Source organism: Durio zibethinus, chromosome 5, assembly GCF_047325235.1.
Source record: "Durio zibethinus cultivar Kanyao isolate XHJ-2024 chromosome 5, ASM4732523v1, whole genome shotgun sequence".
NCBI lineage: Eukaryota > Viridiplantae > Streptophyta > Magnoliopsida > Malvales > Malvaceae > Durio > Durio zibethinus.
This window is the reverse complement of record NC_143166.1, coordinates 22052643-22064685: the sequence shown is the minus strand read 5'-3', so window position 1 is coordinate 22064685 and position 12043 is coordinate 22052643.

Genomic DNA, 12043 nt, shown 5'->3' with positions numbered 1-12043 from the left:
CAAAAAAAATTGGTGTCGACTTTTTATTTTGTTTTTTACCAAAAATGCTTTTTAAAACTACATGTTTTTTTTTCTCATTCGCTATTCATCTAATGGACGAGCACTTCCCCATCTCTAAATGTTGTGATGGATAGACATAAGGCAACTAAATATCCTCAAGAAATAAATCGAACCTAAACCTTAAAGATTATCCAATCTAGAGATCCTGAGCTAATAAACTCACTTATGATAGAACAAGACTCACTCCCTCCCATAAAGAAACCCTAATAAGACTTTTATATATCTTTGTTAAAAACCACATGTGTTTGCCTTTTTTTTTCTTCTTTTTATTACTCTTATAGCTATTATCATTTCTGTTTTTTATTACTTTGTGATAGTTTCATCGTTCTTGGCTACTCTTTCTATTTTTATTAATTTCTACTTTTTTAAATGTACTCTTGTTTTTAAATTGATCAATATCACGGTAATCTTTATGTAAATGTAAAATTATACTCCAATTATGAGTTTATTTTGAAAATAATTATGGTTTTTGTGTTATTTATTTTTTATAATGTTTGGTTATGTTTATTTGGGTATATATTTAATGTACTGTCAGTGTATAGATTCTATTCATTGTTAGTAACTCAGATGACATCATTTCATTAATAAAGTGAATCGGATGATTACACATCATTGATGAGTACATTTTTAAAAAATATTAATTTTTTATATTTATTTTAAAGACTAATATTTGTTCATTAACAAAAGGCCATTATCTAATTCATTAATAGTGTATAGGATTTATATACTAAAAGTATATAAAATATAAACTCATATATATAATACCACATTTATTTTCTTTGAATTGAGTATTACTTTATTTTATTTAATTTGTTCTATGTGTAGTTGGCCCATCACTTTTAAAATAAAAAACAAGCTAATGAATTAAATTTGTTTCTTAAGCACTTTCATGCTATTTCTTTTAATTCATAAAATTACATTTTAATTCACGATTAGTTTTCTATTAAAAATTGCACTAACGTGTGCCCATGGGAAAAGTGTTGGTGTAGAGCTCTGAGCTGAGGGACAAATCTTGAAATCACAAGAAAGGGAAAAAAAAGTGATTAGACCAAAGGTAGAGAATGTTCCCTATATTTGCACTTCGATGCTCATATCAGAGGTTGAAACCAAAGAGGTTAAAAAGAGAGGAAAATAAAAATATAAGGAAAAATGGGATTGGATTGATAGTATCTAGATGATTTTAATTTATAGGCAGAAGATGAAGGATCTGAGGGACAGCATTGTGATGTAATGGAAATGATGTGGCATTGTAGATGTCAAGTCGACTCAAATGTCTATAATGCCTCTGGCCATCTACTAACAGTCTTTAATAAGGGAAAAGAACAATTTACTTTCTAAACTAAAAAATACACTTAACATTATGTTTCCTCACTAAGTAGTAAGAGCATCAAATTGATAGGTGCATGATCGAGCCCTTCTAGTGCATATATTCACTAGTTTGACCTCGACCTTGTGAGTGGGTTTTTAAAAAGCTATGTTTGGAACCTAACCTCACATTTCTAGGGTTAAATATCATCAAGGGCAACGTAAGAGTTAGGTAAGAAGTTTGTAGCTAATAGTAAGCCATTAAATGTAAACCCAAGCTATGCCTGAATATGTCAATTTATGAATGTCTACTGGCATGACTCATCTGTCCGACATGGGACTTATGTTTTTTTCTTAGTTTAAGAGTTTTATCCTCAAGCCTAGCTCAAGGTTGACATGGCAATTGGTTTGTTTGACCAATCCATCCTAGGTTTTACAATCGATCTAGTCAGTTTGCATAAGCGAGATGACTGATTTGCCCCTTAGTCATTTAAAAATCACATTTAATCAAGAGAGAGGTATTTGGGCAGTAAAAATCTAGAGCTAGGGAGGTGAAAGGTCATCTTTGATAACTGTTCAACATGTGGCATAATCTAGGCCATTCATCTAATCTAAGCATTGGCTATATAAAGGGCCTCATAAAACCTTCATTTTTTCACCTTATTGTCTTTTGCTTTCAAATCGACCTATTTTTATCGACTTTAAAGTTTTCACCTTCTCCCAACCAACCTTCTTTCCTTCCTACTTTGGTATGTTTTCTTTTTTTTATATAATATCTTCTAATGCAAGTTTTAGGGTTTACAAAGTTATAAGGTAGTTTCCAAGGGAGATCAACTCAGTGATAGGGATGAGGATAATAAGGTTTTCCTAGTTATTTTAGGGAAAAACTATAGCAAGGTAGGGTACTAGTTAAATACGATGTTTGAGGAAGATTAAAAGAGGATAAAAGAAAATGCATTTGCTAAAGTAGAATGGTCTTTTAGAGTGTAGATGAACTTGTGGATGCCATTAACTTTAAGCTTAATAATCCTTAATTTCCTATATCTTAGGTCATTTGACTTCTCTAACTAACCTTTCTTCTAATGCTATTCCTTCTTCTAATGCTATTCCTTCTTCCAAGGTTTAGCCTTCTTAGTCTTTTATTCCTCTACTACTCTCTTTATTTTTGCTTCATCTGTTTCTTTTGAGTTAGCTTCAATCAATGTCCCTCATTATTCTTCATTGTTTGAGGAATCTTTTTGTCTCTCTTCTTCCTCTAACATTGTGATTCTCTTCACCATTGCTCTAGCTAAAAATGTTACTGTTGCTTAGGATTATAAGTCTTCTAACTATAAAGTTTCAATGATAATGAAGGTTCTAAGAAAGAGCAAGAGAGGGAGACCAATCAAGTTAATGAAAGAGGTGAGGATAGGAAAGAATCCTAAGATTCAGAAAACCTGGCTCAAGTCCTTTTCTTCACTCTTTGTTTTATAGGTTTAAACCCTAAGGACATGATTAAAAGCTTAAGGGTGGGGCTAATCTTAAAGAGTGCCTTAACATGTGCTTTACTCACCACGTTCGATATTTAAGGGTCCACTTTGGCCTACTAAAAAAGAGATATAGTGTATTGATGCCAACCATCAAAGATCGGGTCACTAATCTACTGGATAGTCACCAACTATGGGTGTATTGGGATTTCATAGTAGTCAATCTGAGGTTTCTTTTACAGGTTACCAACTCTGAGGTTTCATCTCACCCTAAATTCTTTCCAGTACATAGTAGCTTTCATTATTCTTTATAAAAACTTAGGTATTTTTCCTACTTTCCTTTTATTCGGAAAGTTTTTCTCAATTAAGAAACATCCACGTGATAAAAGGTGATTTTATGTAATAGCTCATTCATCCAAAAAGATATTCACGAATTGCTTAAGCTTAATAAAGTATTGGAAGTTACTCTTCCTCTATATTCAGAAAGAGACTAAGAATAAAAATAATTAGCCCTAGGTGTAGAAGATTTTTAATAAGCCTGGGGTTTTTGATAACGAGCTCATTCTTCTTTTTGCGAGTGACATCGATGATCAAGACAAGATTTTAGAGTTCCCCAAGAGAAAAGAGCTAGTTGTATATGCGTACAAGCTTATCTCCTCTAAAGTAGTGAATGAATCCATATACTAGGGTAGGTGTAAAGTAACCTTATAGGGTATTTAGTTTTGTCAATTTTTTCTAACTCTTAGCTCATCTCATAGAGATATCTAACAATCCTTAACTGTCTAAAGCTTTTGACTTTCACAAATACCTCTACAAGCCAAAACTAAAAAAAAAAAAAACTAGAAGAAGTAGCTTATATAGCTCGAGCTCCTTTTTAGGGGGAATTAAACTATTTGATCCCCTTGTCTCTCAAATGTTGAGCTGCTCAACTTAGGTTCTCGTTGACTCCACAGGGAAGCAAAAAGTGATGGCAAATTGAGAAGTCTAGGCCTCTCCCCTTAAGAAACAAATGATTGATGCCTCACCTTCCTAACTAACCTCAAGGTCCAAATCCTAAAGCCTACCTCAGAATGCTTCCCCACTTGCCTAAAGTATGATGCCAGTGGAATCCCTTTGAGAGCGTTAACATGGCTAATAAGTTCACAAGGGTCATGATCTTTCTAGAGAGCAAGTTGTCTTTTTAGTTAAGTGTTTATATTGTTTTATTAATTCCACTATTCTTCAAAGTCTGACTTAATTTTCTTTTGTAGTTTATGACAAGCTTCAAGCTTATCACACTTAGTGTGCCAATGAAGGCCTACACCATGCTTACATGGCCTTGGCTTGTTTTTTAAAAATCGAATAAGATCTGAAAAAATATGATTAGGATAACTATAAGAATAACGATCTGATCGCCTTTCTCCAAGCTAGTATCTCTGCTTCACGTGGAAAAGAATCAAAGTAGAAAAAAAAGGTTGATGACTTGGCGACCAAGCTAGAAGAGGTGTCGGCTCAAAAGGCCTTAGTTGATTCAATGAAAGAATAGGTCAAGTTTAAACTCAATAAGGCTTAGGCTAAAATTGCAAAGCCAAGGTTTCAATTGGAGGTTAAGCAAAAGGGTAGGGAGGAGGAAAAGGAAAAGGCTAAGAAATAGTGTAAAGAGGAGATCATCTATGAGTTCATGGCTTCTGAGATATATTCTGACCTTTAGGTCAAATTCTCAAGGAATAACATCCTTGGCACCTATGAGCTCTACAAAAACAAGGTGCAGTTTAAGTACACCAACATAAACCTTAACCTTTTTTATATCTGGCTAGACAATTTTAAAACTAAACCTCCAGTCTAGTCTAAAGAAGAAAAAAAATAGGATGATGAAGATGAAGACGTTGCCATGGATGCCAAACTCAACACCACCCTTACTCCTAAAGCTCGGAAAGACCTAGTACTATTGCAAAGAATATGGGGAATTAAAAAGAATGAATCTTTTTTTCTTTTTTGTTGTTTCTTTTTGTTGAAATTTTTTGTAAAGTGTGAGATCGGGTTTTTATAATGACCTTTAATCAATTCACTCACCAAAAACTTCTGTCATTGAAATCACTAGTGAAATCAATGTAACTATTTTTTATCCAAGTTTAAGCTTTGCTTTTACCTTTTAATTTATTATTTATGCTTTACTTTCATGACACACTTGGTTTAAATTCTAGCTTGAGCATTAAGTTCAAATGAGATGAAGTTACTTGATAAATTAATCTTAACCAATCAACTTAAATAGTTTTAGCTTAAGTAAGAAGATAAGTGTAAACATTAAATTAATTTGGTAAATTAGATGATCACCAAGTTTTAGCTCAGATTAGGCAAGCTTAACTGATTTAACTAGTCAACTTAAAGACCTATTAAATTAACTTCAGGATTTAGATTGACACAAGTCCCAGCTTGATTTACTTTGACTATCAACCTACTTCTCTAGGTTAGCTTGATTAACTCAAGATTAGATCTCGGTTAATTCAAGATTAGATGGATAGTTTATTAGCTCTGCTATTCATATAACCTATGTTCAGGACTTTCATAATAAATGTAATCAAAATACAAACTTTATTCAATAATTTTCAAAATTACAAAGTGTGAGCTTGGCCTTATCTAAGCTATTGGTAGTAGATTTTAAGATTATCCAAATTTCATGATTTAAGATGGGATTACCATTCATATCTTGCAACCTATAGCTCGCATCATGGATGATTTCTTTGACAACGTAACGGCTTTCCCAGTTCAAGACTAACTTGCCACCTTGGTCATCTACTTCTAAGTTTTTAACCTTTTTGAGCACCAAATCACCCTTTTTTATTTTTATGTTGGACTCTTCTATTATAAAACTTGGCACCTTTTATCGGTAGGCCACTATTATGGTCAATGCTACATCTCTTTACTCTTCTACTAAATCAAGATTAGCTTTAAAGACCCCTTCGTTCCTTTCTTTAAACCTGAGCTCAACTCAGAAGCTTGGGAAACCATTTCTACAAGTACCATAACTTTTCTTCCAAATGCCAAATTAAAAGGGATTTTTCGTGTAGGGACCTTCGTGGTCATCCTCAAGGCCCACAGGACTTTAGAGAGCTCATCAACCCATTTTCCCTTAGCTTTATCTAGTTTTTTTTAGAGCATCTAGTGTTATCTTGTTGGTCACTTAGGCCTAGCCACTAGATTGGGGGTGGGCGATTGACATGAACCTTAGGTCGATGTGAAGTTAGAGCACCATTTTTTTTATTTTTGAAGTTTCAAACTTTTTTATTATGGACTGAGCTTTTGTTGTTGTGACTAAGGCGTCAACCTCAAGCCATTTTGTGAAAGAGTTAATGCCACCAATACAAATCTTTTTTATCTTATGACCAAAGTGAATGGATGAGGACATTCATCCTCAATTATAGAAAGGGCTAAGAACTAATAATAGGGGCTACCTCAATTGGGAAAGATGTTATACATGGGCAAATCTCTAGCATTTATCATAAATTCACTATCTATTATAGAAATTGGCTACCTTCTATTGGTAGGCCACTATTTTGGTCAGTGCTACATCTCTTTGCTCTTCTGCTAAATCAAGATTGGCTCTAAAGGCCTCTTTGTTCCCTTTTCCAAACTCAAGCTCAACCTGAAAGCTTAGGAGATCATTTGTATGGGTACCACAACCTTTATTCCAAATGCTATATTAAAGAAGGTTTCTCCTGTAGGGACTTTCGTGGTCATCCTCATGGCCTAAAAGACTCTTAGGAGCTCATCAACCTGTTTTTCATTAGCTTCATCTAGTCTTTTTTTCAAAGCTTCTACTGTTGTCTTGTTGGCTGCCTCAATAGCCGTTAGACTGGGAGTGGGTGACCAACTTAAACCTCTGGTCAATGTGAAAGTCAAAGAACCACTCTTTAAATCTTAAATTTTCAAACTGTTTGTCATTATTATTATTATGGATTGAGGTAGGCTAAATCTACAGATTATATTCTTCTAAACAAACTTTTTAACCTAAGCTTCTATTGTTGTAGCCAAGGCTTTTGCCTTAAGCCATTTTGTGAAATAGTCAACTACCACTAACACAAATCTTCTTTGTTCTATAACCAAAGTGAATAGGCCAAGGATATCCATCCTATATTGCATGAAGGGCTAAGGACTGATGGTTAGCTTGATTGATGGAAAATGTTGCACATGGGTAAATCTTTAGCATTTATCACATTCTTTCACCATGTTAGTTGCATATTTCCTGATAGTTGGCCAATAGTAGCCCTATCTGAGCACTTTTAGACAAGTGGCCAAGGTCCAAGGTGATTTTCACATATCTTTTCGTGTATTTTCCTAAAGACATAGTTTACCTCTTCATCAACTACACATTTCAAGTAAGGTAAACTAAAATAGCTCTTGTATAATTTCCCATTAATCATGGTGTATCAAAGAGCTTTCCTCATCAAGGCTTTAGCTCAAACTTTATCTTTAAATAGTTCTCCCATTGTCAGGTATGTCTTGATTGAGGTCATCCATGATTTTTTTTCCTTGACATATCCAACTAGTTTCTCTTCAATGTTTTTTTGTGGTAGCTCTTCCATCAAAATATCGAATAAGCTCTTCATTGTCATCCCCAAAACTAGCTTAGACAAAAAATCTACCTGTGTGTTTTATGACCTCAGTATTTTTTTTTTTACCTTAGCTTTAAAGAATGTGGCAAGGTGCTAAGTACTTCTTTATCCCTTTTTCTCTAGCTCCAAACTCATAATTTATTTGGTTGACCACCAATTATAAATCATCGTATATAATGAAAATTTCAACATTCAACTCGGCTACTAACCTCAAGTTAGCTATTAATGTCCCATATTCAACCTCATTATTGGAAGCTATGAATCTGAACTTAAAGGCATACTAGAATTGCAAGTTTTTTTTACTGATCAAGATTAGGTCAATCTCACTTCTATGGCTGGTGGCTAACCTAACAACAAAGAGTTTTCATATTTCATGTTCTCTAATCTTTTTTGCCTCATCAAGCTATTTATCAATTCTGGTCAAGGTGCACTCCATAAGAAAATCTATTAGCACCTATGATTTTAAAGCCAACTTGAGGAGTATGTGTAGGTTATATTCGCTAAGCACTACTATCCATTTGATTAACCTTCTTGATAATTCTAGCTTCTACAAAATCTACCAAAATGGCTAGTCAGTCAATACATGAATGGTGTGAGTTTGAAAATATGACCGAGTTTCTTAGCCAACATAACTATTGCATTAGCTAGTTTTTCTATTTTGGCATAGTTTGTTTTTTACCCTATTAGTACTTTACTCATGAAATATATTGACCACTATCTTTTTTCTTCTTTCTTGACCAATACCGAGCTAATGGCCTAGTTAATTGTAGCCAGGTATAGGATAGTACCTCATTGAGTCTTGACTTAGAAAGAATAGAAAGGGAGGAAAAAAAAACCCTTTCAGCTCTTTAAATGCTTTCTGACACTAAGGTGTCCATCTGAAGTCTAAAATATTCCTAAAGATTTTAAAAAATGGCAAGTAATGCTCTACTGACCTAGACATAAATTGCTTAAGGTAGCTATTCTCCCTATTAATCTGTGCATCTCTTTAACTGAGGTTAGCTCTTTCATGTCTAAGATGGCATGAACCTTTTCTGGGTTTACCTCTATGCTACTCCTATTAATCATATAAACAAGGAACTTACATGACATGACTTCAAAAGTGCATTTGCTTGAGTTAAACTTAATGTTGTACTTTCTCAAAGTGTTAAAGTTCTCATCTAGGCCTTTTAGTGCTTGATCGGGCTCTCGCTCTTCACTATCATGTCATCTACATACACCTTCATATTTCTAACAATCTAATTTTTGAAAACCTTATTAACCAACCTCTAATATGTTGCTCTTGCATTCTTCAAGTCAAAGGCATGACCTTATAACAAAATAGACCTTTTTTTAATAATAAATGTTGTTTTTTCCTTATCTTCTTTCAATATTTTAATTTGATTATAGCTTGAGTAGGTATCCATGAAATTGACTAGGCCTTGCTTAGCACTATCATCAACTAGCTTATCTATATTGAGGAAAGAAAAATTGTCTTTCAGGCAAGCTTTGTTGAGGTCAGTAAAATCGACACATATTTTTCATTTTTTGCTATACTTCTTTACCATTACTACATTGATTATCCAACGAGGTAATATACTTCCCTAATAAAATTTGCTTATAGTAGTTTGCTAACTTTTTCCTCAATAGCCTTTTTTCTTTCAAGGGCAAAGGTCTTCTTTGTCAAATTGGCTTCATATTTAGGTTAATGTGTAATCTGTGGACCATCACCTCATGATCGATCCTTGACATATCTGAGGGTGTCTATGAAAATAGGTTAACATTGTTTTTTTTAATAACTGAATTAGTTGTTCTTTTTGGTCCAACTTGATCCTAATTTGCATACATATTCCATGATTATTCTCTCATAACAAATACAAAGATGAGCTCTTCTACCAGTTTTAGTCTATTGTTATCAATTTCAAGTTTTTTGTCGATTATTTCTTTTTGTTCAGTGAGGTCGAGACTATTTCTATGAGAAGGATAGATCTTAATGTGGTAGTTTTTATTATTAATAAGATGGTGTATAATAGAAATGTAAAGCTAAACAAAATGTATGTTTTCATTTCAATTTTTCTTTGGCCAACTTAATAGCTCAGTACTATAAACATGTATATTTGTCAACTTAAGAGCTCGACCTTTGTAAGATCAATTCAAAAATTACAAAAGTCTATAGCTTGTATAAGTATAGAGCTTAAAAGCTTAAAGCGACTTAAAAGCATGCTTCTTTTCCATCATATTCTTGTTGTTTCTAATTAAGGTCACTATGCTTTGCTTCTTTCACTTTTTAACCATTACATCAGTCCTCTCTGTCTTTCTAGCTCTTCTTTTATAGCCAAACTGTCAATCTGCTTCCTAATCCTATCCTTCATTATTAATGCAGCATTATTGTATTATGAACTAGTCCCCTTGAACTTCTCTGACCTCGTTTGGTGTCAAAAACTTGATCATTAAGTGAGGAGCTAAGCCATTAGCCATATAACAAACTAGTTAGGTCAGCCTAATATCATGTTGAAGGCTAAACACATATATACCACCATAACCTCAATAATCAATGTGATGTTCTTTGGCTCAGTGCCCAACATGATTGGTAGCCTAATTGTCCCTTTTACTAACACTTGCTCATTCCTAAAATTGATCAATGTGGTAGTGAATGGCTTTAGCATCTCTTCTCTGATTCTTATTTTTAGCATTATGGTAGAGTACAAGACATTAGTCAAGATCCCACTGCTGAACAAAATTCTTCTCACTACGTAATTATATATGATAGCAGTGACTATGATAACATCATCATATGGGAATTGGATTCTTTCATATCTTTCGACATGAAAGAGATTGGTTCATCTTTCCAATCTTTCTCATTCTTGGCTAAGGACACTATGACCATGATCATTCCCTGGTTAAAATTTCTCTTAGCCAATGTGGAACTTCCCCCAGTAATTACATTAATTATGCTCGCAATAGGCATGTTATCTATTGCTTGGCTTTTATTTCCATCTTGCTCGTTCCTCTAATTTTAACCACCCTTATTACCCTCTTCTTTTTGCTTTAGATTTTTTCTTATCTCTTCTCTCTAATCTCTCCTTCTGTGCTTTGTTCTACCCTGACCTTGTCTTACTCAATACATAAATCTACCCAGCTAACCTTTCCTAATCAAACTTTCTATTTCATTTTTTAGGTCAACACATTCCTTTGTATTATGGTTGATGCTTTTATGGAAGACACATCTCTTGATCAAGTCTTTTTTTGTATTCTGCCTTAGTGGCTTTAGCCATATAAGCTTTGGATCTCTTTTTATTTCCCTCAAATCCTATTTTTAGAGGTATTCAGTGCGGTGTAATTCTTCCCTTTATTTGGGCTCCTAGCCATATGTCATCTTTCTTTTGGGGGAGGATCATAGAATTCTTTGCTTCAATTCTTTTCTTTAGAGATATTCAATATAGATATGCCTCTCTAACCTTGGTTGTTTTTCATAGTAGCTTCAGCATTTATGTATGTTTCAGCCACAAGTAGGATGTCGACTACCGTTTTTGGTAGCTCTAGGGACAAGGTAAGCTTCAAGTGGTACTTTCTATCGTTGAATCCACTAGTCAGCATGGCTATAGCAGCCATTTGCGCTAGATTTTTCAGTTGTGGAGCTTCTTCATTGAAATGCATAATGTAGTTGTCATAATGATTTTGAGGACCACTAGATGAATTTGAAAACAAAAGATCACCACCAATCTTTTTTTACTAGGTGTGATTGGCCACCTATTAAAACCTACCTTCTTAACAAAATTTTAAAAGTAATTAAAAATTATTAAAAATATAATTTTTGGGTCTGCAAAAACAATTTGGACTCGAGAGTTGATTATGCATGGAAAAAGATTAGAACCCCCATGACACTCATTTAAAATGGTACCAATTAATTCTGTGTTATCCTTTAATTATGACTAAAATGGTCTTAATTTTGGTATTTAAATTTTAATTTCCCTAATTTTCTTTAAAAACATATTTTTAATTTTAATAGGCTTGAAAAATAAATAAGAACCTTATGTTGAAAAATTCCTAAAAATATTTCAATACTTTGACAATACTAAAAGGAACCATCTCACCTAAGTAATTTTTAATAATTGCTACTAAGAATTCTCCAAAATCTTATCCTCAGTTGTTCATATTTATTTCCACAAAAATTTAAAAACAAATAGTATTCTCTAAAATCTCATTTCTATGCCATTTATCAAAGAATGAGAAATCTTTATCGAAAATTAATCTAAATACTCCAATATATTATAAGCATTTTAGAAAGATTTTCTTACCTAAAGATTCCTAATGAATCACTAATTGGATTTCTTTAAGATCTCATCTTTGGAGATTTTTTATTTGTTTTTTAAAAATTATTATAAGTCATGTAATAATAATATTATCTATAAATACATTTATTTCAAAAAAAAAAACGCATTCTTATTTATTAAGAAAAACTATTCAAATTAAAGAAAATAATTAAAAAATATAAATTAAAGAAAAACTGTTCTAATACTTTTGTAATTTTTAGAAGACTTTCCTCATCTAAAAAATTCTTGAGAATCACTATTTAAATTTTTTAGAGTCTCATCATCAAAATTTCCCAATACTTAATTTTATTAATAAAAGAAACTTTTA